Source organism: Cupressus sempervirens, chromosome 4 (genome assembly GCF_028749045.1).
Source record: "Cupressus sempervirens isolate cs-2001-9-10 chromosome 4, ASM2874904v1, whole genome shotgun sequence".
NCBI lineage: Eukaryota > Viridiplantae > Streptophyta > Pinopsida > Cupressales > Cupressaceae > Cupressus > Cupressus sempervirens.
Genome location: NC_143121.1, coordinates 527,921,940 through 527,935,681, shown reverse-complemented (window position 1 = coordinate 527,935,681; position 13,742 = coordinate 527,921,940).

The window sequence follows — 13,742 nt, the reverse complement described above, 5'->3', positions numbered from 1 at the left end:
TATATGCAAATTAAAGAAAGCTTTATATGGTATGAAGAAAAAACCTAGAATCTGGTATGCAATGTTGGATAGTTACTTGGCAAAGCTTGGATTTGCAAAAGGTATGATAAACAATAACTTGTATTTGAAAGAAGTTGAAAATTGTTTGTTGATTATTGCAATTTTTGTTGATGACATCAACTTTGGAGGTAATGATGAAGCAAGTGATAAGTTTTATAAAGAAATGAAGATTGAATTTGAAATGACAATGATAGGAGAAATGAAGTTTTTCCTAGGATTGTAAATTGTCCAGAATAGTGATGGTATTTTCATTTCAAAAGCTAAGTACTTGAAAGATTTTTTGAAAAGGTTCGGTTTGGAAAGTTTTAAACTAGTTGGTACACTTATAATAACTAGTCACAATTTATCCAACAAAGATGAGACAAATGTAGTAGAGAAGAAGAAGTACATGTCCATGATTGGAGGTTTGCAATATTTGACTCACACCAAACTAGATATAGAAAATGTAGTTGGGATTGTATCTAGATTTCAAGCTGATCCTAAGGAATATCATTTTGTAGCAGTTAAGAGAATAATTATATATTTAAAAGGGACATCTGATTATGGAATTTGGTATGATAGATCGAGTGATTTCACTCTATGTGCATATACTGATGTGAATTGGGTAGGCAGTATGGATGATAGAAAGAATTCTACTAGTGAAGCATTCTTTTTTGGAGGAAGATTGGTTTCTTAATTCAGAAAGAAGCAAGATTATATTTCACAAAGTACTACTATCATGGAGTATATTGCAACAAAAAAAATTGTAATCAAGTTATGTGGACGAAGTAGATGCTAAAGGATGTTACAATTGAGTTTGAAGAACCTATTATCATTTACTATGATAACACAAGTACAATGAATATGTCTAAAAATCTTATATTGCATTCTAAGACAAAGTATATATCTACTAAGTATCACGTGTTGAGAGAAAAAGAAATAGAAAAGGAGATTAGAGTAGAGTATGTGAGTATTGAAGATTAGATTGTAGATTCTTTATGAAGCCTTTGCCTAAAGATACTTTTGAGTAATTCAGAGGTATGCTTGGGGTTATGGCCTTGCCTACTTTTGAGTAGATGATACATAGAGTACATCATTCCAATGGTACATAGAACTACTATTAGCCTAGATTGAATGATGATGCTTCTCGTATGGGGAGTATCTGTGACAATCTAAGTCACTAAGGACTCTTAGTATTTGGTATTGAATAATGTCTTTGAACAATCAAACTAGTTGATGACTTGGTGCATCACATTAGCAATTGGTAATATTTAACAATTGGTATGTTGTAACATTGAGATTGAGGTCTTTGACATTGATGTCAATGGGGGAGAATATGCATAAAAAACACATCTCCTAAGTATGGGGGAGAGATATCTCTCTAGAGAGATTTAGAAAGATTCATGAAAGGAAGCAACAATATGCACCTGATGTTTGATTTATTGTGAAACATTACAATTGATTTTTAAGAAGGAGTATGCACCTATTTACACCTATTGTGTTATAGATTCTTTTTAGCATGTGAAAACTGATGTTGGTCAATAGTAGCAACATAACACTATTTAGTATGCTTGGAACCTAGATATTTTTCATCTATGTTACCATCAATGCCAAAGGGGGGATTTTTAGCATGAATTCTAATGATACTACTTTGGGGTGTATCCTGAGAATTGGAGACTATTGATATGTTGCATTCATGACTGTGTTTATCATTGATGTCAACATAGAACAATTTTTATAAAGACTAGCTAAGTAGTATAAAAAGGTCTTAATGGTATAGGAAATGGTTTGATTGTCTAGTAATGTGCAGTTATGGACATGTTAGCATAGTGTCCTGATGAAATTGTCAAGTGCATAGAGTTTGAGTCAAAGACATACAAAACTTGTACAGAATTTACAAAGAGTAGTTCAGAGATAGAGTATTGCAAAAATAGTTCTTGATGTTTGTTGGTTATCTTACATTTAAGATGCAATGAAGAGATGTGTAGTTAGGTAGTGACAAAGGATAGCCAGATGATGATGTCAACAAGCACACAAGCTCTAGTATCACATGTGTGAAGTTTTGTATAGATTGTGATCTAACAATGGTATTGTAATTGTAATTAATTAATTATCTTATTATAATTAATTGGGAAAGCCTCAAGGATGACTCAAGGAATTATTATTAAGATATGGTATAAAGGAAAGATGTTTTTCTTGATTTTAATGTGGATTTAAATATTGTGATTGTTGTTGAAGTGAAAAGTGCAAAAAAGAGCAGAGTGCTTACTGAATGTGTGTAAGTGATCTAAGGGATTATTAAATGTGAGATTTGTGATCTAGTTAAAAGATCAAAAGGAGTAGAGGTTTGGTTGACAGGATAGAGAAAGAGGAAGGAACAATACAATACCATTCTATTATTCTGTAAGGAATAATATAGAGATCATATAGACAGTGGGTTTGTTGGTCTTTCCCTTGAACCTATTTGGGTAGTGGGTCCAAGTGTCTTCCACAACTTCTAACAAGGTTAGATTCCAATAGACTTGTCATGCAAAGGCCCTTTTCCTTTTTCTCTTGTTCTTCCTCTATTCTCCATATTTAATGCAAAACCTGATGAGGTCAAAATTTAACTTGTGCTTTTTCATCGCATTTCCTTACTTAGGATAACACCAAAAGATTCATCAAATTTCAAAACATATGAACTAGAGACATAATTAATTACAACCATAACCAAGCTATTCCATCTTTCTGGCAAAGAACATAAGATTGAGAGAGCCCTAACCTCTTCATTAAATGAAATTTGTACAGATGACAACTGACTGGTGACTATATTAAATTATTTTAAATGATTTGTTATAGATCCCCCCTCACCCATTTTCATATTAAACAAGAATTTCATAAGAAATACCTTATTCAAAGCTAGGGGTTTCTTGTATAACATATCAAATGTCTCCATCATCTCTATTTTTATTTTTTCCTTTGACATGTTGAAAGTTACAGAAGGTGCAAGACACAATAGAATAGATCCTAGTGCCTTCCTTTCCAATATCTCTCTATCTTCCTCTATCATACTTCCCTATTCTTAGTTTTTTTTTTCCTTCTAGTGGCTTCCATAGATCCTTTTTGTATAGATAATCTTTCATTTGAATTTTCTAGAACTAGAAATTTTGGCCATTGAATTTTTCAATCATGAATCTAGAATCCTCAATTTCTCCCACTCAAATATGAAATTCATGTCAATCTAAAAAAACAAACCTTTCCCTGATACCAATTCTTAGGGTTTGATAGATCTAGAAAAATATAAGAATAAATAGTTATATGGAAAAATAGAAGAAGAAAATACAAGAACATAGATAACACATAGATTTAACATGGTTCACCCAAACCTTGGGCTACATCCACCTACACAACCTTCAACCTTTGTATTATCTAGAAAAATGCACACAATTATTACAATGCATTATACATCTTATCCACTTACAACAGTGTTTAAGGGCAACCTCTATAATCAACCATCAACATCAACAATCTCATCAATAGTCACCACAATATCAACAATCTTCCACTTGTAGACTGATCAAGTTCCATACCAAATAGGAGATCTATCCATGCCCTTATATAAGGATGAGTATGGATATTTTGAATTAAAATTCTATCTAGTTGAATGGGCTAGCCAAATATCTAGGAATCAAATGCATCAATGATTTGATATGAAGGTGGAGGAATCAAATCTTCAAATCTATGTGATAAGCATGTTAGTATGGAAAAAGCAATATTCTAATAATTTAACAAAATTCAAGGATTGTTATGAGGAGCTTCTTGTTGAAAAGGAGTAGCAGTATGAGGTGTAAAAGAAGAAGTATGAGGAATATTTTTGAAGGGAGTCAAAAGCCTGTGAGGAATTATATGACAAAGAGATAATAGATTAAAAAGTGATAATTAGGAGATAGGTTTACTTGTATTAAAAACTAGAAGAAATTCAGGTGGATAGTAGTATTTCAAATCAGCCTATAATGCAAGAGGTTTCTAAGCCTAAAATTCCTAGTTTCTTGAGTTATAAATCCTCCTAAAGAAGAAAAGCACAGTATAGTCCCAAATGAGTAGCCAATCCAACAACCTATGATCATCCATGAAGAAGAGGAGCTTGTACTTTAATAGATATTACTATATGAAAAAATCATTCTAGAAGATAAATCATCTCCTAATATTCCAATGCAACATGAGAAGGAGGTTTGTAATTTTGATTTTCCAAATTTTAAAGATTTCCTTCATAAATAAAAAGTTGAGGCTGAAATTTTTGAATCTCTACAAGAAGACTCTCATATTGGAAAATGTGACATATTTCAAAGTTTAGTTGATTTTTTTGATAAACTTCTTGGTTTTGTGAGTGAGGTAGAAGATGAGGTTCATACTGAGAAAAGGGAAACTCAAGATCTTCTCACATTAAATTTAGGAAAAAAAATAGAAGAGATCCAAGAGAAGAGCCATCTAAGTCACGAGGAATAAGGTATTTCCTTTGACCTTCCTACACATTTAGAACATAATGATGAACATACCTCATTGGTTTTAGGAGAGAATAATGAACATGAAGAGTGGCTCATGGTTTTCTATGATGAATTACCTTCTTTTGTTGAGAATGACGAGGGAGAGGTGTTTCCAATCACATTATCACAACAAAAAAGTAACTATGAGATGGAACCTAGCCAAGGCTTAGAAGACCCTTTTGAAAGTATTATAGAGGTTTTCAATGAAAGTATTTCCATATAAAACGTAGAGAATATTCCTACCATAGTAGACTATTTTGGAAAGCTATTATCCTATTGATTCTAAGCCTGATCTTGAACACAAGCTGGATCCACTCATCAAGAATATTTAACAGGTTGATATTTGTGATGAAATTCTATCCACCTAAAAAGAAGAAGAGGAGCCCCTGATAGTAGAGGAATAAATGACATGATTGTCAATCATGCAGAGTAACCATGATAAGCCAAAAATAGAGAAAAATACTAAAGAAACCAACAAATCAAGCTTTAAGTTTGTGCTTTCTAAAGGCTTCCCAATCAGGTATTTGGCCCAATATAGGTCAAGTGAGGAGTTATCATTCATACCATCACTTAAAAATGAAGATGCTAATGAGAAGGCATAAATATGATATGTTGATTCATCCCAAATTACAAATTGTTTCAACCAACATAGAGAAATAAGTGAAAGTTTCCTCATTCTTCAGGAGATGTTGCATGGGTTGATTATGTATCTTTCATCATTCAATCTCTTTACATTTTCCTATATGCTTATAGTTATCTATCATTTAAAACTAAGAAGGAAAGGAAACTATTTTATCCAACCATGAAATGGATTATTTAGCATATTTTTGTTACTGGTTAGGCTAAGGTAGAATAGTTTTTAGTTTTCCATAAGTATTGGAGCACAATTTCAATTTTGGTGTAGTTGTGTTTTCAATTATTGTTGGTTAGTAACAAGTCTAGGACTTATTGATGTATTTCTTCAAGCACACTTTAGTAAATTCTAGTGATTAATATTAGCAAATGAAGTACCCAATTATACAAATAATTAATACTCACTTAAGAGGACTCTATTAGGCCACATCAATAAGTCTCAAATGGTTAGATTGTTTCAATTTTGGTTTTTCTACTATTTTTGATTGAAGGAGGCTCTATGCCCAATGACAAATCTATGTAAATTGGTCAGATGATGCTTAGTAAGAAATCAATTAGTAGAATTCACCATTAATGTTACCAATTTTCATATCATTCAAACTCATAACACTTAGTAGCCTAATTATTAGGTGAATTAACCTATACAATACCCTAGTTTGTAATTATTATGTGATTTTCATAAGATTGTTCATTTTCATAATAATGGAAAAATCAAGTACATCTACACAAAAATTGAGTTAAAATAAAGGAGCATACTAAAGGAAGATGAAGAGAAACATATGTAATTGGAATATTGTGTATGTATTCAATGGAATGTCAAATAAACATAATGAAAAGTGCATTTAATAATAATAAGAACATGTTCATGGACTCATACATGTTGTTAGAGTAGTCAACAGGATACATAATTCCTTAAAGATGACATACATAAAGAATAAGAAAAATATAAGGTATCATACATTTCTTTAGTTGATATGTAGAGATTGATCACTAGCTCCAATTTCCTTCCATTACTTGCATTATCTTAGAAATTTCAAGGGTTACAAGAAGATAATGAGTGGGATTAGATATAGAAAGATCATGCATGTATATACTCATCAATGGAGAATTAGAAACTACTCAGATAACTATGCTCAAGACATGCACAAAAGGCTGAAAAATAAGTTATTGAATGAGAGAAAATTGTTTTATATCTAATTTGTTTGTTCCATGTGCATGAACAAAAAGTTAAATGGATTAGAAATTTCATATGTGGCATAGATGAAAAAACATGCAAAGACCATAGGAACAAGGCATTTCTCCTATAGAAAAAGCATGAATGCAGAATGTAGGTCTATTATCAATGACAAGAAGAAAGAAAATGCCCACATGTAGTAGAAATGCATGAAACAAGAGCATGGTATAAAGGTTTCAAGTGTGAATTAAAGAATCAAAAGAATACACCAAATCATGCAGACATATAAGGTACATGAACAAGTGATATGTATCTATGCACATATGTTGAAGCACTGAGATGCATTCACTCTACTGCAACATGCTACAAGAGGTAGTAGGAAAGGGAAAAATAAAAAATATCAAGTCATTTTAACATGCATATTTCATAACCTTAGATGCAATAAAGAAGTCCTTGCAAGTATTAATGGAGTATGTTATAGCTGCAAGTATTCATGGATCAATGAAGATGATAATGAAATAATGTGATGAATACATTGTGATCATTTGAGCACTCACATTTCTAACATGCATTCATATAATTTCAGCATGAAACTATGATAAAAAAATTCAAAGGGTACATTCACATGTGTGTAGCATAATAGCAATAAATGACATAAAATGCATCTAATACCAGAGGATGAAAGAGGCACATACAAGGGAATTATTAAAGCATATTCATTATAGAAAGAATTTTAAAAGAAAGAATGGATGTACCATATAGTATGAGCCTCTACACATGCACGTAAAAGGGTGATTATGGCAATGAGAGATGCATCAATCTCATGAGCTAAATCTAGAATTGGAATCCAACATGCATACCAAATTTTTCAACATAATAATAAACTTGAAAAGTGCAGCCTCAGGGCCATTCATTCTATAATCAAATAAAATGAAAAAACAGAGAAATGAAAAAAATCAAAATACTAATTTATAGATATAAGGTTGTCATTTCTAATTTTTGAGGTACAGGAAGATGACTCAAACTCACTCCTTTCATGGAAACTTTCCAAAAACTCCTCTAGTTTGACCTTGGGCTTCTTTTTTAAGGCTTTGAATGTATGGGAGACACATTTTAGCCTTTATAATCATTTTTTCATTTTTATGATGTCATTTTATGAGGGGTTTTATAATAAAGGGTTGTATAATGATGTAAAGGATAGGATGTGTTAAAATGTCTAAGTGCTAGGTGGGTGTTTCTCTACATGGGAGGGCGGGTATTCAGAAAAGTAATTTAATGGGATGTTTATTTTGAATTTTGCACCATTAATGTAAAACATGTAATAAAATAATGATTACAATTCATTTTATTTAAATATTATTTCAAATGCAAAATTGGAGGGATTTGATTAAGTGGGATTTTGTAAGTTTTTGAAATGGGGTAATAGGGGGTTGGTCTTTCCAATATTTGAATATATGATATTTTTATAAATCATTCTATTTAGATATATCTTTTAATGTAAATAAGGGGATGGTGAGATTTGATTACATGAAATTCATGGGGATTTGATAGATGAAAAATTTTCAAGAGAAAAAATGTATACTTTCCCAAATGACCACACCTACCAGCTAAATTTGGTGAAAATGTCAAAATTCAGATTAAGCATGATCCATGGAGATGATAGATCTCACCTACTAGGTGATTTGAGAGGAATTATGGATATGATTCCCTTTTGAGGAAATGATACATTTGCAGGTTTTTAAACCTATTTATACCCTCTTCCTTGTCATGGTTCTAGGGAGCTCTTACATTCTACCTCCTTGTGAGTTCTTGCATTCTACCTCATTGGAGAGACAGTGTTTTGTAACTCAATCCTTTTGTAATTCAAATTTCAGCATTTTGGCTCCTTTTAAATAATATACAAAAATAATCCTCTTTGCTCTTATCTATCTTTTCCATTGTCTTTTACAAGTTTTACTTCTAAGTTATTGTGATCTTAATGGTCCTTTACTTAAAATTTTTATATCATTTTTAGGCATGTAAAAGTAGATCTTTATGTTAAGAAATGTGACTTGTGTGCTATCAAGTTTAAATATTGTTGAATCTAAGTTCCTTTCTTTGAAAATTCAAACCTTTTTATATTTTATACATCAAAAGTTAGTAAGGTCAATCTGTGAAAGACTATTGTGTAGTTGTTTCAGTTGCAAGTTTTTCCCTTCAAAGTTGTATTACCTTCATAATATTGGTGTATCATCTAAGTTTAGGTTCATGTTATGCTACATGCATTCTCTCTATCCCTTTTTCCATCGATTTCAGGTAAGTTTTAATAGGTGATTTGAGGGAAGCCGACCTTTTATACCAGAGGTTGATCCTTAACATGGAATACCTATAGGCCAAGGATCATCCCATGTTTCACTAGATTTTTGGAAAGTCTTATTTTAGAAAGGGTACAATCTAGTTGACAATATTGACATGGTTTTCAATCTTTCAAGATAACCATGATAAAACAGAAATAAAGAGAAACACCAAAGAAACAAAAAAAGAAATATCTAAGATTTCTCTTTCAAGAGGGTTCCCGATGAGGTATTTTACCTCGCTTAATATGAGTGAGAAGGACTCATTTGTATCAACACCTAAATATGAATACAGTAATGGGGAAGATCAAATATAACATCATGTTTCAGCCCAAGATGCTAATACTTTCAATTTAGCAATACAAAGTAAGTTACCCCATTTTCATTTTTGAATAGAGTTTGTATAAAATGATTCAATGTTGTTCATTCATTCACACTATTATATTTTCCTTTAAGAATTCTTATCATTGAAATTTGAGGAGGAAAGTCAACTATTTTAGGCAAAAAAAAAAAAAAGGATTTATTTAGCATCTTCTATTTCTAGTTAGGATAGGGTAGATTAGTCTTCTATTTTCTCCTAAGTGCTAGAGCACAATTTTAGTTTGAGTTTAGTTTCAGCTATTGTTAGTTTCTATTAGTAATAAGTCTAGGACTTATTGATGTCATCCTTAAAGAAAACCTAAATGAATGCCAATCATTCGTATTAGTAGGAGGATTTCCCACTCATACAAATCATTGAAACCTACTTAAATGGACTCTTTAGATCACACCAATAAATGTCAGATGTTTAGTTGGTATTATTTTCTTTTTTTTCTTGTTTGTTTCTATTTTTGAAGCCTTACCATCTCAGCCATATCTAATGATGCATTTATGCATAATTAAACATGTTATAATCAAGTGAGAATCAAGAAAAAAAGTAAAAAATCATGGTTCCTATTTTGATATTTATTATAAGCTATGAAGACTCCATGTTCAATGGAAAATATAAGGAAACTGATCATGATGCTTAGTAGGCAAGCATTGATTAGAAATTACCTAAAATGTTACCATTTTTATGTTCATTCAATTGTTTCTAGTTAAAGGCCTAATTAATAGGTGAGTTTTAAAATCTAGAATACCCTAGTTTGTGGTTATTATGTGACCTTTATTAATATTTATTATTCATGTTACATGAAATGGAAAAATCAAGGTACATATGCACAAATAATTAGCTGAAATAAAGAAGCACACTAAAGGGAAAGGAAGAACATATGTGTAACTAGAACATTGTGTATATATTTAATGGCATATCAAATGTAAATAATGTGAAGTGCATGTAATAATGATGAAACATGTTGAAAACATATTGATACAAGGATGAGAATGTGTTTCAATCATTGTTTTGTCATTGATGTCAAACTTGCTACTTGTTAGTAAGACACTTACTTAGTTGACTTGAGTACTATCATTTGTTTGATTGATGAAGAGGATTTGATCAAATTAGATAACAAAAGCACCTAGAGAAAAAATTGAGTTATGGTATGAAAAAGGAGTACAAAGATTAGTTAAGATAATGATGTTATAGCGCATTGCTTATCTACTTAAGGTTGCAAAGGTTGGATAAATTGACAAAGTCTAGAAGAACTAGTAAGAAGAATTGAGTCTACCAAGCTTGAATGAGTGGATAGTAGGTACCAAGCAAAGTTAGTGCAAGCTGAGAAAAAAATCAATTGGAGTCAAGAAAAGCCAAAGTTCATTATATGTTGAGAGATGTAGTATAAGCCGAGTAAAGTTTAGTTGATGTCTAGCACCAATAAACTTTAATGTTTGCCAAGTGATCTAGTTGAAGATGAATGGAAGAACAATATAGAATCTAAGTGACAACATATTGGTGTCAAGTGCTAGTATTCATGCTAAATCATATATTTGACGAATCTAAGATGACTATTTAATTTTCTTAAATTTTTTGAAGCATGTGAAAGATAACTATGATGAGTTTGTGGCACAAAATTCATGGTAAACCATTTTGAGGTGAATTCAAAGAGGTTCGAATGAGAAGTTTCTAGAAGGGACTAAAATAAAAAGATCAGTAGATTCATTGAATCCTACCTAATCCCACCTAACACTAAAATGGATGATAGAGGATGAACAAAAAAAATTCTTAATTTTATATTTATAGAGATGGTTGTTTAGAAGAAAGGTTGGTTAATGCTCAAGAATCTAAGTTAGACATGAGGTCTAAGGTGTTGCTTCATTCAGAGACCAAATAGAAGAGATTGCTATTATCAAGCAAAGAAAGAAGGCTTAAGAGTATGAATTCTTGAAGGGTGAACAAGCTATCCGAGCTGAAGTATGTGAAAGACAAGTAGAATGGAGGACTAAAATAAAGATTAGTAATCTACAAGTGAGTTGTGATTTTCTATCAGATTGAACCTTACTATTACTTTTTAATCATTGTACTAGTCTAGGGTAAATCCTCTAGATTAAGGTTGACCTAATAGTCATTTGTAAATCCATTAACTGGGTGACATTCCAAGTGAATGGTATAAAGTCCTCTAACAAGGCTCACTCCTAATAGGGTGATTGAAATCCTCTAACCAAGTCACATTTAATAGTGTGTATTCTAACTTTTAATAGGGTTGGTCTTTCATAGGGCATCACTTCAGAAGAGTGAGAATGAGTAGCATGATATTGGTGTTTTTTTCCCAAATTGGGTTTCCACATTAAATAATTATGTCAAATGTGTTATTGAATCTATTATGTTTCATGCTTATATTTTTGTAAAGTTGATTTGATAGTAACCTACAAAGTTTAAGTAATTATATGATCTAATGGATGCATGCATGAATATGTTTTATGAGTATGGGCTCACTAAGCTGTAAAATTTTTTATTTCTACATGTAGACCTTGGATTACTGATTCACCCCCCTCTTAATTATTCTAAAGAATTCTAACAATTAATCATCATTCTTTGACAATTTGTGTCCTATCACCATAGGTGTGCTTATTGGCTTGGAATCTTCCAATCCAAAAATTTTTAGTATCTACTTTACATATTTTTATTGAGTGATGTATATACTATATTTCATCTAATGTACTTGCAAACCCATAAAGAACTTTATCTCTCCAAACTTAGACATCTCAAATTCTTTCTTCATTTCATTTGCAAAAGCTTTACATAAAGTATCCTGACCTCCAAATATGATATCATCAACACAAATTTCAGATAGTGAAATACCTTTGCCTTTTTCTATCTTCAAATATAGATTGCTATTATCATTAATCCTCTCAAATTCAATCTTCACAAGATAATTGTGAAGCCTTTCATACCATGTTGTTGGTGCTTTCTTCAAACCATATAAAGATTTGTAAAGTCTACATACCATGTTTTTGTTGTTAGCATCAACAAATCTTTCTAACTATTCTATTGTTAGAATTCTTTTAGAATAACTGAGAGGGGGGGTGAATCAGTTATTCAAGGTCCAATAATGTCCAATACAAATTTTTGTTTCAAGCCTTTTTACTTTCTTGTCAAATCCTTAATGGCATATAATTGAAATTATCATGCATGCAATTAAACATTAAACAATCATGAAAAGTAAACATGCATCACCACATAACACAAATGATTTTGGTAACCTAGAAACCCTCCAAGAATAAGAAGGTAAAACTGGGGTGGGGATGATACCCAAAAAATTACTATGCAATAGATTTCAACCACTTATGGTGGTTTTCCCTATCAAAGGCCTGCCTTGTTAAAGGCTATAATACACTGTTAAATGTGACCCTATTAAAGGATTTTTACACCATGTTAGGAGTGTGCCCTGTTAGAGGACTTATGAACATTCAACTTAGAATGCCACCCTATTAAAGGATTTACATAGAGCTATTAGGCCCACCCAAGTCCATGGGATTTATAGTCACCTTGTTAAAAGAATATTTTATCCCTCTCTAAGGATCTCCTATCCTTCTCCCGAGGATCTCTTATCCTTCACCTGGGGATCTTCTATCCTTTTCCTAAGGCTTATCCACCTAGCTTTTAAGCTAACCTAGCAATATAGGATTTCAATATCTAATACAATGGTAAGAAAGTATTAGAAAAGTTTTGACCTAATAAAGATTGCAACTCTAACCTTGTAGATTTCAGATCACTCTTCAGTTCTTTTCTTTGCTTGACTTTTCTTCCTTGCAGTGGTGATAGCTTGTTCACCCTTCAAGATCTATCTCCTTGAGTTCTTCCACTCATTATGCCAATGCACTTCTATGGTCACTTGATCAATTTAGAGTCTTAATCCTCTATACTTCTCACTATGTCCTCCTTTTGACACTTCATACTAGCCTTCTCTTGGCTTATTCGCATGACCACACTTATGACCAACTCACTCCTCACTTTCAATCTCTGACATGTAACTCCTTATAAAGAAGTTTTGTTCTTCATTTCTCGCTCATCAATTTGATTTGATCTGAGAGAACGATATGTTTTCCCTCCAAATTGTTTCTTCCAAAAACTTCATGATAAGTCCATTAGTATTCGCTCAAAATTGGTTTGCATGGTTTACATGAAATTCTGTGACATCTACTCATCATCCTTATCATCCAACTAATTCAAAAAATTCAATGTAACAAACTTATTGTTATTGATCTGGTGAATCTTTTTGTCTTATCAATAATGCAGCAACTCAACATCATTGGTTTATGATACTTGACACCTTCTACGTTACTCAAATTCTACTACATTTACTGATGCTCATCACCTTCTGTGTTACTCAGCACCTGAAGGATTCTTCAACACCTTTTGTGTTACTCGGCTCTTGAAGGATTTCTTGGCTCACATTGAAGTTGAACTTTCTCGGCTTTAACTAGATAGCTCGACACTCACAAATGAACTTAGTCAGGTTCTACAAATGACTTAGTTAAACCTTACATCTTTGATGTATCTTAGTGTGTCTATTCCCTGTGTCTTAGAGTATGTCATAAATACACTATTTCATCAATGGCTTAGCTGATCCTTATACTTCATTACAACATTATAACTTCAAAATTTCTCTAGGTGCTCTAGTT